Source organism: Schistocerca americana, chromosome 4 (genome assembly GCF_021461395.2).
Source record: "Schistocerca americana isolate TAMUIC-IGC-003095 chromosome 4, iqSchAmer2.1, whole genome shotgun sequence".
Classification (NCBI taxonomy): domain Eukaryota; kingdom Metazoa; phylum Arthropoda; class Insecta; order Orthoptera; family Acrididae; genus Schistocerca; species Schistocerca americana.
Genome location: NC_060122.1, coordinates 621,488,200 through 621,507,942, shown reverse-complemented (window position 1 = coordinate 621,507,942; position 19,743 = coordinate 621,488,200).

Genomic DNA, 19,743 nt, shown 5'->3' with positions numbered 1-19,743 from the left:
GGATAAAGTGCAACAGCATCAAGAACATGAATGTCCCACTCTTCTGTCGTCACTTGTTTTCTTCTGTTACGTGGTCTAGCTGAGATGACTGACGTCCATTGGGATATCCTGTCGCATACACCATACAAGCGCGAATTGCATTCTTCCTGCAGTCTCCGTACATCATGAGCAAGACAGTTTTTCTGCATTGGTAAATCCCAACATCCACTTACGACCTACTGCTTGGAGTGTCAGTGGCAGACGTCCCGTATTTCAAGCATGTACCGCCGGGACAGGCTCTGTCCCCATTTCAACCTTGTTCGATTATTATTACAAAATCTTTCGCGCTGCAGCTGATAAGTACCTAATATCTAAGCACATACCGCATGAAGATGCGATTAGCTCGGTTATCAGTCTATGATATTGCCGGGCGGGGCAGATAAACACTGATTCCCACCCTCTCAAGCGGCGCCGCGCGCCTCCGTTTGCCTCTGTGTCTGTTTCTTTTACATACTTCTACTTGTTTGTTACCCATTTCACTTTCTTTCTACAATTTTGTATTTAACGTTTTCGTTCGTTTGCTAACTCGTTTAAATGCTATGTCAACCACAGTGGAAGAATTTTTTAGTTCCATTCTTGATTATCATTCTGGTTTAAATACCGTTCGTTGTTTTGCGAGAACTGCTGATTCTTGAACGTGCTACGCTTATGAACTATTTCTGAAACTACAGGCAAAATCAGTGATTTAAGTGATTTTAACACAGATAATTCGTCAAGAAGTGATGGAATACCTTCTAAGGAAACCAAAAAGGCTTACTAAGTGTAATCCGAATAGGACAATAGTTATTCCTGGTTAAGACAAGCAAAAGTAAACTCGTACAAAGCGTACTATCGCCTGTGCAATAAAGATTTCTCGTGTGTTCATGGAGGTGTTGCTGATGTATAACAACATACGTCTACTAAATCCCACATGACTGTTGTAAGCAATAGAGCATTAGGTAACTTATCCAAATATTTCTCGAAGCCTGAACCATCTGCCTCAAAGACGGACAAGATTACTGCTGAACTACGCACATCTGCTTATCACACGGTAAAGAATTCTCTTCGTTACAATAGTACGGAATTCTCACGCAAATCGTTACCATATATCTGCAGTGATTCAAAAATCGCTCGAAGTTTTAGCTACTGAAGAAGAAGAGCGGAAGTTATTGTATGCGAAGTATTGGGCAAAGAATTTGTTAGAAATATTTTAATGACCATTCAAGGAAAAAATCTACAGTTTTCTAGAGCAACAAATACAAATAAATAAATAAATGAAGCTAAAAAAAGCGAAAATTATTTCCAATTACCTTACCATTCTTTGTAAACCGTCTACTGCAATTTGTAGAATATATCGATGAATGTGCACATCAAGCTGCGAAGTTATAATACGTACAGTCATGCTCAAAAGTATCGCAACGACCTGAATTGCATTTCGCCTGATTCGCATTCAACCCACATAACGCAGCTGTCTAGCAGGTCCTCTAATCGCTTCTGGGTACAGTCGTTTGAATGTTGAAAATGGTCCCAACAAGTCACCACTAGAAAACACTGCTCTGTATCGCAATAACTCAAGATGTAAAGTAATACCACGATACTACAAATATATGGGAACACCTTATCACAGATAAGACTGTCCTTAAGGCTTGTAAGCTCCCATTTATTACAATAAATGACATACCTGAAATGTTACCACTCTCATTATTAACTGAGATATATAATGCACGTAGCAAATTCGTCGTATTCATGATGTCCTCTTCAAAATAACATACCGTACTTATTATTTAACACAAAATGAGATTAAAAATTTAAGTTATTCACGAGCAGCTAGTTGAGGATATGTATGAACTTCAAATGACACGACGAACCGCCTCGTTCCGAATATGGATTCAAACCCAGGTCATGCAGACTAAGCAAAGATATCTTGACTGACAGAAACTAACAGTCATTCCTGATTAGGCATACAGATAGTGATATACCTCGATTTTAGACAGTATCAGTTAGCAAATACCAACTTTAAATTACATCACGCAAGCATTTTTAACGGACCCGAATTCCTACCCAGCACCTATTGTCCCTGTTAACGAACTACTGGAACTGCCCTGAGGTAAAGCTTTGTGTTGGACAGGGATTCGAACCCAGAGCCTCATCGGATAGATATCGACGCACAATCAACTGTGACATTTCGGATTTTTTCGGCAGTAGCTAGATGTTTTAACTGAAATGACGAGACGAAACATTAATTTTTTTCCTTGCCATGACTCCAACCTGGCACCTATTGCTGTTATATTCTAGAGAAAACGTACGTTAAATATGGGTTTGTTGCACCAGAAGCGACATGTGAGCATGTTTGAACTAGAAATAATAATATGACGAAGAGTTCGGTGCTGACTAGGAATAGAGCTCCACACATATCGTTGTTGACTACACACAAAGAGACGTCAGCTACCGAATTTTTCTCCAGCTCGGACTAACATCTTGAACTTACAGTGATCTCGTAAATAGTTCTGTGTCTCACTGGGAGTCAAAAACGTCACATGTCGTTGGTGTTGTCAACGAATGAAAATACATTAAAAATCAAAATTATTATCCACCAGCAGATAGGTATTCTCATGCTAAAGCTTGATAATACATAATGAAATCTTTAGTGCCAGGCCAGGATCCGAACCCATTCACGCCCAATATGTGGAGATGTTGAGGAGTCTGCAGTTTTGAACAAACAACAAATTGTAGCCGAGCTGTATTGTCACGAAGGGATCAAATTCCGCGTTAAGGACGGTCTGATTTGCATTTCCAGTTCAGAGCCAATTTTATCGACATTCAGAAGCTCAGATAAAAGATGGAATAAGTGTCCTGTGAGCCTACATAGCTTTTGTTTCGTCACTAGAAATAAATAACTAGTATACGAAAGGTTACTGGTGATAGAGTTTCTATATGTCGCCACTCCAGACTTCATTGTGGTTCAACCTAACGTCTACTTGGTAGAGAAGGAATTTTTAATGTTAATTTCAGACCATAATCCCATTATATCTTCTTCACTTGGTGTAGCCAGATGAGAACGGAATCTGTCTCTCCCTATCTAAAACCATTGATAGAAGTTGGAATCGAACCCAGACCACACATATTCAAACAAATCATCAGTCCAACAGACCACCAAACCCTCTTCTCTGTGGCTCATTTTTCTATCGTAACGCCGTTGCGCCACGCTGGTTGAGAATTCTGACACACAGGCTCCCTGTAGTAATTTGCAGCATGTTCAGTAAGATTCATTTACTTGGTTGACCGAATCACCATAAACTAGCTGCTTCAGCTACCCAGTGGGTACATTCGATTTTATTTTGTAATCACCGGAATAAAATCACGTAACTGCCACCTACACAGAACTGCCAACAGTGTAAGATGCAGAAATTGAAATAGGAAGTATTTCTTTCCACTTGAGCTACTCTATTGCGCTATCTCTTTGTTGAGAACGTCGTGCAGTGCAAATGTGGTATTTCATAAATAAAGTTTTGTATTCCTAGAAACCCAAAATTTGCTTGTCAGCAGCGGGAAGAGGTGTTACCTGGTGTGCAGCATTGTAAGTTTTTCATCATTGCACTATGAGCCGAAAGTATTTTCTTGCGATTTCCTTATCGACGTTTGATCTGACTGCTTGTAGCTCTTTCACAGAAGGGATAAAAACAGTACAGTCAGTGACACTGGAACTGCGAACCGTAACAGACGCTTTTTCACAGGTCAGCACGTTACCACAAAGCTGGCGAAGAAGTATGTGTCTCAGCTTCCTCTTACGATATTAATAGTGCCTAGAACTCGTAAACCGGTTATTAAAGGACGAGAGTAGTTGCGATTCCACATGCAACGACTTTCCTGGGCTGAAAACCGTAAATTTACAATCTTTTTTAACACCTTAAGCGATAATAACTCAGATTATTCAATGGAAATGACAGGTAAAATCAAGTGAACTTTGAGGCTTAATTCCGTGCACACCAGGAAGTAACTCTTCGATCACAGAGTTGCCAAACATACGGTGCCTTGTTGCCAAATCTCAGTTACAGTACCAGCAGGAAGAAGACGAACCGATGTGATCGTACAGCGGGCTGGGAAGTGACCACAGCTGATGTCTCCAAGTCGCGGCTGCTACGGCCTGGAATACGCAATGCGTCTGAATCGTATTTCTGTAATTAGGTTTAGGGACTGGAGCGTAGTTACTAATAATACTCAGAACTGACTGCAAACTAAGCATCATAAATCAGTAACTCTCATAGTTGTTTTTATATTTCTTTCGTAAGTGTACTCAAAACTAAGAAACTCATTCACAGACGTTTTCTTGCCTCGCCGATAGTCGAGCACAACAAACAAATACAAATAAAAAAAAAGAATGTGTGTGTGTGGGTGTGATAGAGAGAGAGAGAGAGAGAGAGAGAGAGAGATAAAAATCAAAAAGAATGAGAGAGAGAGAGAGTAAAAAATTGTTGTAAAGCAATTGAATCATAGTATGTAAAGAAATCTTTCATTAAAATGACACGTTCCACGTCATTACGAAATATCTTATTCATGATATATGAAACAAGAATTGATATAATATAATCTAATCATATCATATTGATGACTAGCCATGAAGAGTCATCAATTGCTGAAACTTTTGCCAATACCAGTAACCAAATCTGAACTTGAAAATAAAAGACGACAATTTTTGTAATAAACCGGGACTCCTATCAAGACCCTTTCGTCCCTGTTATCTAACCACGAAAGATGTCTGATATACCTCCATTCTGAAGTAACAAAGTGTGCATGAATTCAAAGATGAAATGCATGATGTGAAGTTCTGTGACGGAGATACGATCCCAACACGTTATCGGTTTGTTAACTAAGTGCTGCTAGGTGTTTGAATCTAAAATAAGGATACAAACTTTTGTGCCTAAGTGACAATCGAACTGCACACCTACCGTGCATCCACGAATATAGCTTAGATATCAGTTGCTTACTCCCCAACGGTAAGATGTGTGCGTGTTTGACCAGAAATAACGACACCTATTGCGATTGTTGGCAACACATGAAGAGACATTAAAAATGCACGTTAATTTTCACTAGCAGGACGGTGTGCACGTGATAGGGCTTGAAATGAAATTATGAATATTTTTGTATTAGATCAGGATTCGGACCCACGTGCTTACCTTTGGAGGAGACCTAGAAAAGATTGCAGTCTTGGGAAAAGGAACGAAATGATTGAACTATACTGTTCCGAGAGAGTCAGATCCTCGAAAGAGGAGATAGGAATTCGAATCACAGCCCAGCACCAAATTTTTCAACGTCTCTAGTTCAATAAAGTACAAGTAAAATAAGAGCCCTGTCCTTTAAATGGCTATCGCTTCATCAAATAAAATAAAATTTTCTTATGTAAGTAAGTTTATTGGCGACTAAATTTCTGTTTACCATGACTTCCGCTATGTCATTTCGCAACGTAAACCCAGTTGGTAATGAAGGAACGTGATGTTTAATGCGGATTCTGGATTATAACGTCTTTGTCTTGAGGTTACAAGAGGTAAAGTAAATCTGTTTGTGCCTCTTAAAAGTAAATGCCTGAACCCACGCATTGCACCTGTGATAGTTCGTTCCACCAGATCATTGTGGCCACATTTCCCAGCCCCAGCTGTAACGGATGATGTGCTTAGCTTACAAAATTAGTCACGGCGGAAAAAACGCGAGTTTATTAAATGGTTAAGTAGAAGCAAGCTTCTGACGCGGAGATTATGCTATTCTCATGTCAGCAGGATGTAAAGACTCTTCTAGGCATCATAGGCTCGATGTGAAGCCATTTTGATATTTTCACAAATTCTGCAAATTTCGTAGTTCGAGAAAATCCACTGGGAAGTGTGAAGTTACCGGATAATTCGATTATTAACGAACTATCACAGGTGCAATGCGTGGGTTCAGGCATTTACTTTTAAGAGGCACAAACAGATTTACATTACCTCTGTGTAACCTCAAGACAAAGACGTTATAATCCAGAATCCGCATTAAACATCACGTTCCTTCATTACCAACTGGGCAGAGCCGGTTTACGTTGCGAAATGACATAGCGGAAGTCATGGTAAACAGAAATACAGTCGCCAGTAAACTTACTTACATTAGAAAATTTTATTTTATTTGATGAAGCGATTGCCATTTAAAGGACAGGACTCTTATTTTACTTGTACTTTATTGAACTAGAGGCGTTGAAAAATTTGGTGCTGGGCTGTGATTCGAATTCCTATCTCCTCTTTCGAGGATCTGACTCTCTCGGAACAGTATAGTTCAATCATTTCGTTCCTTTTCCCAAGACTGCAATCTTTTCTAGGTCTCCTCCAAAGGTAAGCATGTGGGTCCGAATCCTGATCTAATACAAAAATATTCATAATTTCATTTCAAGCCCTATCACGTGCACACCGTCCTGCTAGTGAAAATTAACGTGCATTTTTAATGTCTCTTCATGTGTTGCCAACAATCGCAATAGGTGTCGTTATTTCTGGTCAAACACGCACACATCTTACCGTTGGGGAGTAAGCAACTGATATCTAAGCTATATTCGTGGATGCACGGTAGGTGTGCAGTTCGATTGTCACTTAGGCACAAAAGTTTGTATCCTTATTTTAGATTCAAACACCTAGCAGCACTTAGTTAACAAACCGATAACGTGTTGGGATCGTATCTCCGTCACAGAACTTCACATCATGCATTTCATCTTTGAATTCATGCACACTTTGTTACTTCAGAATGGAGGTATATCAGACATCTTTCGTGGTTAGATAACAGGGACGAAAGGGTCTTGATAGGAGTCCCGGTTTATTACAAAAATTGTCGTCTTTTATTTTCAAGTTCAGATTTGGTTACTGGTATTGGCAAAAGTTTCAGCAATTGATGACTCTTCATGGCTAGTCATCAATATGATATGATTAGATTATATTATATCAATTCTTGTTTCATATATCATGAATAAGATATTTCGTAATGACGTGGAACGTGTCATTTTAATGAAAGATTTCTTTACATACTATGATTCAATTGCTTTACAACAATTTTTTACTCTCTCTCTCTCTCATTCTTTTTGATTTTTATCTCTCTCTCTCTCTCTCTCTCTCTCTCTCTCTCTCTCTCTCTCTCTCTCTCTATCACACCCACACACACACATTCTTTTTTTTTATTTGTATTTGTTTGTTGTGCTCGACTATCGGCGAGGCAAGAAAACGTCTGTGAATGAGTTTCTTAGTTTTGAGTACACTTACGAAAGAAATATAAAAACAACTATGAGAGTTACTGATTTATGATGCTTAGTTTGCAGTCAGTTCTGAGTATTATTAGTAACTACGCTCCAGTCCCTAAACCTAATTACAGAAATACGATTCAGACGCATTGCGTATTCCAGGCCGTAGCAGCCGCGACTTGGAGACATCAGCTGTGGTCACTTCCCAGCCCGCTGTACGATCACATCGGTTCGTCTTCTTCCTGCTGGTACTGTAACTGAGATTTGGCAACAAGGCACCGTATGTTTGGCAACTCTGTGATCGAAGAGTTACTTCCAGGTGTGCACGGAATTAAGCCTCAAAGTTCACTTGATTTTACCTGTCATTTCCATTGAATAATCTGAGTTATTATCGCTTGAGGTGTTAAAAAAGATTGTAAATTTACGGTTTTCAGCCCAGGAAAGTCGTTGCACGTGGAATCGCAACTACTCTCGTCCTTTAAATAGCGGTTTACGAGTTCTAGGCACTATTGATATCGTAAAAGGAAGCTGAGACACATACTTCTTCGCCAGCTCGGTGGTAACGTGCTAACCTGTGAAAAAGCGTCCGTTATGGTTCGCAGTTTTAGTCTCACTGACTGTACCGTTTTTATCCCTTCTGTGAAAGAGCTACAAGCAGTCAGATCAAACGTCGATAAGGAAATCGCAAGAAAATACTTTCGGCTCATAGTGCAATGATGAAAAACTTAACAATGCTGCACACCAGGTAACTCCTCTTCCCGCCGCTGACAGGCAAATTTTGGGTTTCTAGGAATACAAAACTTTATTTATGAAATACCACATTTGCACTGCACGACGTTCTCAACAAAGAGATAGCGCAATAGAGTAGCTCAAGTGGAAAGAAATACTTCCTATTTCAATTTCTGCATCTTACACTGTTGGCAGTTCTGTGTAGGTGGCAGTTACGTGATTTTATTCCGGTGATTACAAAATAAAATCGAATGTACCCACTGGGTAGCTGAAGCAGCTAGTTTATGGTGATTCGGTCAACCAAGTAAATGAATCTTACTGAACATGCTGCAAATTACTACAGGGAGCCTGTGTGTCAGAATTCTCAACCAGCGTGGCGCAACGGCGTTACGATAGAAAAATGAGCCACAGAGAAGAGGGTTTGGTGGTCTGTTGGACTGATGATTTGTTTGAATATGTGTGGTCTGGGTTCGATTCCAACTTCTATCAATGGTTTTAGATAGGGAGAGACAGATTCCGTTCTCTTCTGGCTACACCAAGTGAAGAAGATATAATGGCATTATGGTCTGAAATTAACATTAAAAATTCCTTCTCTACCAAGTAGACGTTAGGTTGAACCACAATGAAGTCTGGAGTGGCGACATATAGAAACTCTTATCACCAGTAACCTTTCTTATACTAGTTATTTATTTCTAGTGACGAAACAAAAGCTATGTAGGCTCACAGGACACTTATTCCATCTTTTATCTGAGCTTCTGAATGTCGATAAAATTGGCTCTGAACTGAGAAATGCAAATCAGACCGTCCTTAACGCGGAATTTGATCCCTTCGTGACAATACAGCTCGGCTACAATTTGTTGTTTGTTCAAAACTGCAGACTCCTCAACATCTCCACATATTGGGCGTGAATGGGTTCGAATCCTGACCTGGCACTAAAGATTTCATTATGTATTATCAAGCTTTAGCATGAGAACACCTATCTGCTGGTGGATAATAATTTTGATTTTTAATGTATTTTCATTCGTTGTCAACACTAACGACATGTGACGTTTTTGACTCCCAGTGAGACACAGAACTATTTACGAGATCACTGTAAGTTCAAGATGTTAGTCCGAGCTGGAGAAAAATTCGGTAGCTGACGTCTCTTTGTGTGTAGTCAACAACGATATGTGTGGAGCTCTATTCCTAGTCAGCACCGAACTCTTCGTCGTATTATTATTTCTAGTTCAAACATGCTTACATGTCGCTGCTGGTGCAACAAACCCATATTTAACGTTCGTTTTCTCTAGAAAATAACAGCGATAGGTGCCGGGTTGAAGTCCTGGCAAGGAAAAAAAATTAATGTTTCGTCTCGTCATTTCAGTTAAAACATCTAGCTACTGCCGAAAAAATCCGAAATGTCACAGTTGATTGTGCGTCGATATCTATCCGATTAGGTTCTGGGTTCGAATCCCTGTCCAACACAAAGCTTTACCTCAGGGCAATTCCAGTAAGTTACTTGTTAAGAAGCAATATTTAACATCTCTCGTATTTCGTTAACAGGGGCAATAGGTGCTGGGTAGGAATTCGGGTCCGTTAAAAATGCTTGCGTGATGTATTTTAAAGTTGGTACTTGCTAACTGGTACTGTCTAAAATCGAGGTATATCACTATCTGTATGCCTAATCAGGAATGACTGTTAGTTTCCGCCAGTCAAGATATCTTTGCTTAGTCTGCATGACCTGGGTTAGAAACCATATGCAGAACGAGACGGTTCGTCGTGTAATATGAAGTTCATACATATCCTCAACTAGCTGCTCGTGAATAACTTAAATTTTTAATCTCATTTTGTGTTAAATAATAAGTACGGTATGTTTCTTTGAAGAGGACATCATGAAGACGACGAACTTGCTACGTGCATTATATATCTCAGTTAATAATGAGAGTGGTAACATTTCAGGTATGTCATTTATTGTAATAAATGTGAGCTTACAAGCCTTAAGGACAGTCTTATCTGTGATAAGGTGTTCCCATATACACTCCAGGAAATGGAAAAAAGAACACATTGACACCGGTGTGTCAGACCCACCATACTTGCTCCGGACACTGCGAGAGGGCTGTACAAGCAATGATCACACGCACGGCACAGCGGACACACCAGGCACCGCGGTGTTGGCCGTCGAATGGCGCTAGCTGCGCTGCATTTGTGCACCGCCGCCGTCAGTGTCAGCCAGTTTGCCGTGGCATACGGAGCTCCATCGCAGTCTTTAACACTGGTAGCATGCCGCGACAGCGTGGACGTGAACCGTATGTGCAGTTGACGGACTTTGATCGAGGGCGTATAGTGGGCATGCGGGAGGCCGGGTGGACGTACCGCCGAATTGCTCAACACGTGGGGCGTGAGGTCTCCACAGTACATCGATGTTGTCGCCAGTGGTCGGCGGAAGGTGCACGTGCCCGTCGACCTGGGACCGGACCGCAGCGACGCACGGATGCACGCCAAGACCGTAGGATCCTACGCAGTGCCGTAGGGGACCGCACCGCCACTTCCCAGCAAATTAGGGACTCTGTTGCTCCTGGGGTATCGGCGAGGACCGTTCGCAACCGTCTCCATGAAGCTGGGCTACGGTCCCGCACACCGTTAGGCCGTCTTCCGCTCACGCCCCAACATCGTGCAGCCCGCCTCCAGTGGTGTCGCGACAGGCGTGAATGGAGGGACGAATGGAGACGTGTCGTCTTCACCGATGAGAGTCGCTTCTGCCTTGGTGCCAATGATGGTCGTATGCGTGTTTGGCGCCGTGCAGGTGAGCGCCACAATCAGGACTGCATACGACCGAGGCACACAGGGCCAACACCCGGCATCATGGTGTGGGGAGCGATCTCCTACACTGGCCGTACACCACTGGTGATCGTCGAGGGGACACTGAATAGTGCACGGTACATCCAAACCGTCATCGAACCCATCGTTCTACCATTCCTAGACCGGCAAGGGAACTTGCTGTTCCAACAGGACAATGCACGTCCGCATGTATCCCGTGCCACCCAACGTGCTCTAGAAGGTGTAAGTCAACTACCCAGGCCAGCAAGATCTCCGGATCTGTCCCCCATTGAGCATGTTTGGGACTGGATGAAGCGTCGTCTCACGCGGTCTGCACGTCCAGCACGAACGCTGGTCCAACTGAGGCGCCAGGTGGAAATGGCATGGCAAGCCGATCCACAGGACTACATCCAGCATCTCTACGATCGTCTCCATGGGAGAATAGCAGCCTGCATTGCTGCGAAATGTGGATATACACTGTACTAGTGCCGACATTGTACATGCTCTGTTGCCTGTGTCTATGTGCCTGTGGGTCTGTCAGTGTGATCATGTGATGTATCTGACCCCAGGAATGTGTCAATAAAGTTTCCCCTTCCTGGGACAATGAATTCACGGTGTTCTTATTTCAATTTCCATGAGTGTATTTGTAGTGTCGTGGTATTACTTTACATCTTGAGTTATTGCGATACAGAGCAGTGTTTTCTAGTGGTGACTTGTTGGGACCATTTTCAATAGTCAAACGACTGTACCCAGGAGCGATTAGAGGACCTGCTAGACAGCTGCGTTATGTGGGTTGAATGCGAATCAGGCGAAATGCAATTGAGGTCGTTCGGATACTTTTGAGCACGACTGTACATTGGAGAAGAATGGATTGTCTGTAAATAAGTTTCGGCATTCGCCCCTGACAACACTAATGTAAACTTCGGCAGAAACCATTCCATTTGTATACATCTTTTAACTGAAAATGATAAAATTGTAAAGTTGGTCGGCCCGTCCATATTCTCCACAATGTTGCAAAATACAGTACTGATAAACTGGATGTGGATGCAGGAAGTTTGATAGTGAAAATATGCAGTCAGTTCATCTGTGAAAGGAAGAGCGGACCTGCAACTCCAATTTGAAGCGAACGAGATTCACTGGGAAGAAATAATAAGACATGTTGCCAGATATTTTTATCTCGTAGTCCTGCTGTCGAAACACTATTAAAAATATGGCCTGCACTAAAATCTCATTTTCTGGAATTCCGCAGGTAATGTCCTCGTCTATTGGAAAAGATAATCACATGTGAAGAGAAGAAGAGAAAAATTTTTGGCGTCTCTGTCGTTCGTACGTAACGTAATGTTCCCAGTAGAAAACAACAATCTCCATTGAATCAGATTCTCTGTCAGTTGTTGAGATGCATACTGAAGTGCATGGGATTCGCAAGAAGATTGAGCAAAGAATAAAAGACATCTTTTTGGGAAGTAATCCAAGAGAAATAATTAGTGAATTAGGCACTAACGCAAAAGAATCTAATCGGAACGATTTTCTACAGTTCTACGCTAATTTTGTAGGATATTTGTTACCATGATATGATTTTTCGGAAAACGACATCCTTTTCAAGATGCTGTTTTTAAACTTAAAATCACCAGTAAATTACGACCATTTTCAAAAAGCTGCGGAACTTTTAAGGATCGATTAATTGAACATGAACTCCTTATACGAAGAATTTCAAATAATTAAAAGAGGCCTGGACATAGCACAGTCTTTTGATGCTAAAAATAAGAGTGCGATTGAGAAATGAAAGAAAATCATGAAAGGGTTTTCCAAGAGTGAAATCCCCAAAATTTTTCAGGTCTTATCGTTCATCTTGAATATCTCTAGTTCCATTTGCATCATGGAAAGGGATTTTTCCCAGATGGCATTAATATCGACTGATATACGAAATAAATGTACCGCGAATTTGATAAAAAGTAAGTTAATGACCATTTTCAACCACGCTTATAACTGCATTGATTTTTTTTTCCAGATATGTAAAATCAAGAAAAATCATGTTAAAACTTACACATTATTCGATAAAGCGTGATAAAGACCGATAAACCAGAAAAAGTAATCTTGTTTTTTATTTGTACCGGGTTAAAAAAATGAAATCCTGGTTTTTTGCCCAACTGAACGTTTGTCCCGTATAGGGTAAAAAAAATCTGTCACACATTAACTGACCAGCAAGTCGCAATGCAATCAAGGAAGACACAAGCACACTCTAACAAAAATAACAACATCCTACCTGGCAACTAAGCAAGTTCAGTAGCACAAACAAGTGTCGGTGTGGAGACTTTTCAAATTCTCGTAAACGACTCGCACTAGAATACTGCAAGAAACGCCACTGACATTCTGATTCACCCTACTTTTAGTTTGTTAATGTCAATAATGTTATTCTGTTTAAAAAAGTGCATGTTTGGTTGGATGATTTGGAGGAAGGGACCAAACAGCGAGGTCATCGTTCCGGTCGGATTAGGGAAGGAAGTCGGACGTGCCCTTTCAAAGGAACCATCCCGGCATTTGCCTAAAGCGATTAGGAAATCACAGAAAACCTAGATCAGGATGGCCGGACGCGGGTTTGAAACACCGTCCTCCCGAATCTGAGTCCAATGTGTTAACCACTGCACCACCTCGCTCGGTAAAAGTGTATGTTTCTACAAAAATAAGTATTAATACGATTTGTTTTTTGGCTAACAATACGAGCCCCTGGCTACTAATCCATTCTGCGAAAACAGTACATCAATAGCGCTTTCCTCTTCCGCAATATTTGCGACGCACGTTTGAGGCGATTCACTCTGTGTACGTATGCTTTTATGTGTACGTACATCTCCTCCTAAACTGCTGGACAGATTTCAACCAAACTTAGTACACGTATCACTTACTGTCTCGAAAGAATCACTGTGGGGGTAAGAACCACTTACCTATCCAAGGTATGGCGGTGAAAAAAGGAGTGTAGCCCACGACACGTGAAACCTCATAATTTAGTCAGCGAATATTTTGAAAAAGGGAGCACTCAGAGACTTGCAACAAAATTTACACATAATTTCAAACCTTTAAGAAACTTTTTCTTGTTGACGATCCCCACAAAACGAGGCAAGGCAAAAAGTTTATCTCATACATTTTCGCTGTTCATCCTTTAAAACTACCGCATGAAGTATGATGTTTTGTTACCTCTCTAATACTAACTTTATTCGTGCCGCATTTTGCAGACTGTATTCACATACACCACTGAATCTACCAGAAATGTTACATCACTATACGTCTCTTAGTTTAAGAGATAGGACATCATAAAAAGCAAATGCGCGAAAACTGCCGTATCATGCAATACTTTTAAATTGATTACTTCGTTGCAACTAACATTATTCGCAGTATTTTTCGCAGAGAGTATCCACATTTTCCGCTAAATCTACGTACAAAAATACATCACTGTAAAACACACGGTTCAGTAGATATGATTTCAATCACTGAAATGCCTGTAAAACTGCTGCATCATGCACGATGTTTAAATTTATTACTTTGTTGGGACCAACTTTATTCACAACCCATAACACTGGATGTAAATACAAAATTGTGTCACTGTAAAGCATATAATTCAGGAGATACGACGTCATAAACATTAAGCTGCGTGGAAATGAAACTATAGGGCGAAGTTCGCTAGACATACAGGTGAAATATGTGTACAAATACGTGTGAAATGTGTTTAACATATGTGGTATATACATGAGATATACACTGCTGGCCATTAAAATTGCTACACCACGAAGATGACGTGCTACAGACGCGAAATTTAGCCGACAGGAAGAAGATGCTGTGATATGCAAATGATTAGCTTTTCAGAGCATTCACACAAGGTTGGCGCCGGTGGCGACACCTACAACCAGCTGACATGAGGAAAGTTTCCAGCCGATTTCTCATACCCAAACAGCAGTTGACAGGCGTTGCCCGGTGAAACGTTGTTGTGATGCCTCGTGTAAGGAGGAGAAATGCGTACCATCACGTTTTCGACTTTGATGAAGGTCGGATTGTAGCCTATCGCGATTGCGGTTTCTCGTATCGCGACATTGCTGCTCGCATTGGTCGAAATCCAATGACTGTTAGCAGAATATGGAATCGGTGGATTCAGGAGGGCAATGCGGAACGCCGTGCTGGATCCCAACGGCCTCGTATCACTAGCAGTCGAGATGACAGGCATCTTATCCGCATGGCTGTAACGGATCGTGCAGCCACGTACCGGTCCCTGTGTCAACACATGGGGACGTTTGCAAGAGAGCAACAATCTGCACGAACAGTTCGACGACGTTTGCAGCAGCATGGACTATCAGCTCGGAGACCATGGCTGCTGTTACCCTTGACGCTGCATCACAGACAGGAGCGCCTGCGATGGTGTACTCAATGACGTACCTCGGTGCACGAATGACAAAACGTCATTTTTTCGGATGAATCCAGGTTCTGTTTACAGCATCATGACGGTCGCACCCGTGTTTGGCGACATCGCGGTGAACGCACATTGGAAGCGTGTACTCGTCATCGCAGTACTGGCGTATCACCTGGCGTGATGGTATGGGGTGCCATTGGTTACACGTCTCGGTCACCTCATGTTCGCATTGACAGCGATTTGAACAGTGGACGTTACATTTCAGATGTGTTACGACCCGTGGCTGTACCCTTCTTTCGATCCCTGCGAAACCCTACATTTCAGCAGGATAATGCACGACCGCATGTTGCAGGTCCTGTACGGGCCTTTCTGGATACAGAAAATTTTCGACTGCTGCCCTGGCCAGCACATTCTCCAGATCTCTCACCGACCGTAAACGTCTGGTCAATGGTGGCCGAGCAACTGTCTCGTCACAGTACGCCAGTCTCTACTCTTGATGAACTGTGGTATCGCGTTGAAGCTGCATGGGCAGCTGTACCTGTACACGCCATCCAAGCTCTGTTTGACTCAATGCCGAGGCGTATCACGGCCGTTATTACGGCCAGAGGTGGTTGTTCTGGGTACTGATTTCTCAGGATCTATGCACCCAAATTGCGTGAAAATGTAATCACATGTCAGTTCTAGTATAATATATTTGTCCAATAAATACCCGTCTATCATCTGCATTTCTTCTTGGTGTAGCAATTTTAATGGCCAGTAGTGTACGTATGCGGGAAAAGTCCCGGGTAAAAAGCTCATCCTCACCCCTGGAACGGTTTCAGTCACATTTAGTTCAAATATTAGTTACAATCAAGAAAGAAATACTTACGGCGTAAGAACCGCCAGCCTCCTATTGGGGTGAAAGTGATAACGTTGAGAGACAGACAGCGAAGGGAAGGAGGAGATAGTCACAAATAGGAAGAAGAAGACATGGACAGAGATAAGGGAGGGGAAATCAACGGAGAAAGGAAAGAGGAGGAGATGGATGTGGACAAGGGGGGAAGAGATAGGCAGGAGAGGGGGAGGGAGAGATGGATAGAGAGAGGGAGAGGAGGAGTTTGACGAAGGGAGTGACAGGAGAGAGTTCAGTTAGATAGTAGGAGATGGACAGAGGGGAAGGAGCGGATGGGCAGATGGGGGAGGAGGACATGGGCAAAGAGAGGGGAAAAGAAGATGGCTGGATAATCAGTAATGGAGGAGATGAACAGAGAGAGGGGGAGGAGGACAGAGAGAATAGTTACAGTAAAACGATCTTTCTGTTTGGTATAAAAGTGGTTTCTAACCAAAGGACTCTACAAAATCCTTGACGATACCTTTGTCTCACCAATAAAACTCGAAGTATGAGCCCCGGAGAAATGCCGTTTTTATGCGTGTCTTTTTGGAACATATTGGTAGCTCATACTGCCACATACATGAGGTAATAACAGCATTTAACCCAGTGGTGTATACCTTTACTAGAATCACTTAAAGGGTTAACTCAAGGGAGAATATTATGGAAATGCTGCTAAATCTGATATGGCACACTCTTAAAGATAGACGCAAATTACCCGCGAAAGCTTTCTAAAAAAATGTGAATAGCTAACTTTAAGTTATGGATCTAGGAATATACTACAGTCCTTCCGCACAGTCCCCGTAGGACCGTGCAGACACGATTGCACTAATTACAGCGCACACAGAGACTTTTAAGCAGTCGCTCTGCCCGCGCCCCACACGCGACTGGGACGGGAAGATACCTTTACATTTGGTACCATGCTAAGTACCCTCAGCCCCGCACTTCATAGTGGTTTCAGAGTATTTATGTAGGTGCAGATGTAGATGAAGGGAGTTCAATCCACATGCACAGGCCGTAGTGGCCGTGCGGTTAAAGGCGCTGCAGTCTGGAACCGCAAGACCGCTACGGTCGCAGGTTCAAATCCTGCCTCGGGCATGGATGTTTGTGATGTCCTTAGGTTAGCTAGGTTTAACTAGTTCTAAGTTCTAGGGGACTAATGACCTCAGCAGTTTAGTCCCATAGTGCTCAGAGCCACATGCACAATCACTTCATTGCCAATGTATGAGAGGAATCTCAATTGTTCTTAATTCAAAGAAGCGTACAATTACTCTCTGGGTTAGTGAACACTCATCTCAAGACTATGGAGTGTATCAAAGCAGGCAGTGTTGCTACGAGTTTCGTAGCTGGAAAAGTTGTTTGATTTGTTATAAGATACTCGATACTTCGTATGTGTATCTGCTCTGCGATAATATAGAAGCTTTCTTCAGTAATTAAAAATGTGAGGCGTTCCAGAATAGAACCGTTTTGTACCACGTCACTGTCTGTAGGTTTACTTACCATTTGCACGTAGTCATGTTCGGTACCACGTTCAGTAACTGCACAGCTGATGGTCGTGTCACGTAAAGCTGAATTAATCGACTCGGAAAATTCTTCTGAACAACTTAGATCAATCGATAAATTGAAAAGTAAGCTGTGACGCTGAACTGAGACAGCTAACAACAGCATGAATAACATTTCTTTAAAGTTGCTCTGTGAATCGTAATCGAACATTTATAGTATTTCATTTGTGTAATATCTTGGCAGAGCAATTTCTATTTGAAATTATTGTATAAGCTTAGGAAAGATCCATCCCATCGCCAGATTTACACTATTCTTGGTATCGTAACTACAGAACGGTAGACTGTGGCACCAATAACAGAGATATTATATTAGGGTATTCGACATTTGGGACTGGTATGAGCATCTTGAACGAGTACTGTAATAGAATTTCTTCTTTCCACCATTCTCTTCCTCTTGTTTTTGTATAAAAACTCTCTTTAGTTTTCTCTTTGTTTGCTTATTGGCTTCATTATATAATTTGTTAAAAGGGATGAAGTAACTACTATGTTTTGTACCCATGACTGGAAGTCAGCTTCTCCACGTTTTGTATCACTTCGATATTTTGTCCGCAGCTCGTGGTCGTGCGGTAGCGTTCTCGCTTCCCACGCCCGGGTTCCCGGGTTCGATTCCCGGCGGGGTCAGGGATTTTCTCTGCTTCGTGATGACCAGGTGTTGTATGATGTCCTTAGGTTAGTTAGGTTTAAGTAGTTCTAAGTTCTAGGGGACTGATGACCATAGATGTTAAGTCCCATAGTGCTCAGAGCCATTTGAACCATTTTTTTGAACTTCAATATTTTCATGTATTTTTGCAGGTGTAAGTTAATTGTCTTTCATCGTCGCCACTATCGTAGCTATCCTATGTTGTACTGTTTTATGTAAGCTCTGAGTGCCCTTATCATAGCTACAGGAGATGTTGTTTCATAAAAGTGGTTAATCACGGTTTTATTGTTCAAGGTTTCATTTTGTATGTTTGTTCTTACGTACTTCTGTACTAGGCCTATTAAAATATTGTGTAATTCACTCTTACAATAGGAAAAGGAGTACATAGATCATGGGACTCGGTAGTAGGATCCGCGTCATAGAACGTCTTTTCTGCTGTTTACGTTTCCTGCTAAGAGTCAGTATGAGGCCAACTCGTTTTCCAGCTACTCAGTGACACAGCACTTAGATACGAAAGGCAGTTGGTCGGTTACCTTGTGTAGACGTACGACAGACTGACGGCTAAATTCAGCTGAGCTTTTCCTTAGGCCTATTACACCATCATATTTCTTTGACAAAGAAATATGATCAAATATTCGTCAAATTCCTTTGACAAAGATCTTTCATGTGGCGCTAAAAGGGAGTATTACACTGTCGTCATATTTTTAGTCAGATTTCAAGATGGCAGATAACAACTTGTTGTTATTCGCTGTAGTTGCTAGTGCCACATATGTATTGTGCGTGTATTTGGAAGAAAAGCTACGGAAAAAAAGGAAACATGCTTGGATAAAGCCACAGGTATTACATCGAGATAGTAAAAGCATTCAGCAAAATGTGTTACGAGAGCCTTATATATAAATTATTTAAGAATGGATGAGAGTGTATTTCAGTATTTTCTCAGTAAAGTGACTTCTCATATTACAAAACAGAATACTCTCTTGAAAAATGTAATACCTGCAGAAGACAGGCAAACTAAGATTTCTTGATACAGGAGAGAGCTACTCTAGTTCACAACACAGCACTCGAATATAACATTGCACGTTAACCAAAATAATTCCAGAAACATGTGAAGCGCTTTATAAAGCACTGAAGGAGGAATATGTAAAGGCAAATAAATGTTTAGTTCACTATGTGGGCAATAAGAGCTATTTTCACTTTTGAATAGTTTATTTAATGGAATTAATGCTCCAACTACTACGAGATTAATCAAAAGTACGAAACAAATGAAGCGTCTTTTAACTAGTGACATCCAGAGTTCAAAAATAGACAATGTAGAATGGAAAAGACAAGAAAGACTATTTTATTTTAGAGTGTGCCCACATCCTCTATTCCAGCTTGCTGAAAAGCTGCCTGGATATTTCCAGATGTAGAAGTGGATGACTGTAGCTGTGATTGTGGACATATGTCAGCTGCAGCATATTCCACCTGCCCATCAACACATCAACAAACAATTAATAG